The following is a 1,740-nucleotide window of genomic DNA, read 5'->3' as shown; positions in this document are numbered from 1 at the left end:
ATTTATTTGTGGTAAAACAAGTTTTTTCTTCTTTGTAGTTTGGAACACAAAGAAGAAATCTCATTTTGGTGGTTTAAATTGTTGTAAATGAACTTCTCCAAATTCCTAAATTGGTCATTTAAGGATGTCCAGGAGTTGGTCCTAATCTGTTTTTCTGCCTTTAAAATTTTTTTGATAATATTTCTCTTCACATACTGTATATGAAAGCCAGACTGGATTTTAATCAGTTTTCTATGTTTTCTCACCATTTCTACTTGTTAAAATGCTAATTATCTTTTAAGGCATATCTGAAATATTGACTCTTCCAGGAAACCTTCCCTGATCCCTCCTTCCCAGACAGAATTAACTTCTCCCTTTACTGTGTATTTATAGCACTTCATTTGTGCATCTGTTATAAGATTTACTCTTTTTTTTAATAATTGTATTCTTGCCTAAACCTTTCCATTAACCTTTATGTTTCTTATGGTGAAGGACTATGCTTTTATTCCTTTATAATGTTTTCTCTTCCATAATGTTTCAGATGTATTCCCTTCCATAATATTTCAGATTTAAGTAGGTACTTACAAATGTTTGTTTGAATATGTCAGATTGTAACTCAGATGTTTTTCTATCAGTCTTGCTAATATTTCACTGCATTAGGAATAGAGTAGATAATATAAAAATGGTAAGACATTTTCTGCTTTCAAGGAACTTGTAGTTTAATGGAAAAGACATATATAAATACATTTTACATTATGGTGAAGTACAGAAATATGTACAAGAAGGGTATATATAGGACTGGATACCTATAAATGTGTGTAGGAATAAGGAAAGGCTTCACAGAGTTACTTGGTAGCCATGCAGGAGAAGACCTAATTTCAATATAGTGAACATCATGCATGATTCTGGCAAATTCGGAGAACTACAAGTAATGGTAGCTTGTGATATAGTCAGAGTTGCTTTGATTGAAAGCTCAAGAACAATTTGGTTTACAATTATTACTTGACCACTTGTTTTCAAATATTAATGATTTTGGCAGGCTTGGGGTGATTTAATAATTGTTTTTCTTGAAGAAATTTTATTTTTCAGAATTTTCTCCTGTATTTTGCTTTTTAATTTTAAATTCAGGTTTAACCACTTATTTCTGTGAATTCTTTGTAATGGTAACTGTAACTATATAAGGTTCTATTTTTCAAATACTCTAGAAACAAGTGCCTGCTTTCTGTCTGTCTCTGTCTCTGTCTGTCTCTCTCTTTTTCTCTCTGTCTCTCTCTCTCTCTCTTTCTCTCGCTGTCTCTCTCTTTTTCCCTGTCTCTCTCTCTCTGTCTCTTTCTCTCTCTCCTTCTCTCTCCTCCCTCTCTCCCTCTCTCCTTCCTCCCCCACACGCCAGGCTAGAATGTAGTGTCATGGTTCATCGCAGCTTGGACCTCCTTTGGCTGTGTTGCCCAGGCTGATCTTGAACTCCTGGGCTCAAATGATCCATCTGTCTCGGCCTCGCAAAGTGCTGGGATTACGTGCATGAGCCACTGTGCCTGACCTTGTTGGAACATTTCTAATAATTAAGATAAAAAGCTTAAATGTTTAACTATAAGAAAGTGATTTAGTAATCAAAATAAATACATGCATATGAACAAAGTCTTAAGAGTAAGTCTATAAAAATTAAGACTGTTATGGTGAGAACATAAACAGTTTTAAAAATTAAAAAAGTAAGTATAATGAATAACAAGGGAAAAGGGTGAAAGTCTTAAAAATTTCAAGTTT

Source organism: Carlito syrichta, unplaced genomic scaffold (genome assembly GCF_000164805.1).
Source record: "Carlito syrichta isolate Samal-C Ts95f unplaced genomic scaffold, Tarsius_syrichta-2.0.1 Scaffold316463, whole genome shotgun sequence".
Lineage (NCBI taxonomy): Eukaryota > Metazoa > Chordata > Mammalia > Primates > Tarsiidae > Carlito > Carlito syrichta.
Note: the sequence above shows the minus strand (reverse complement) of the source record.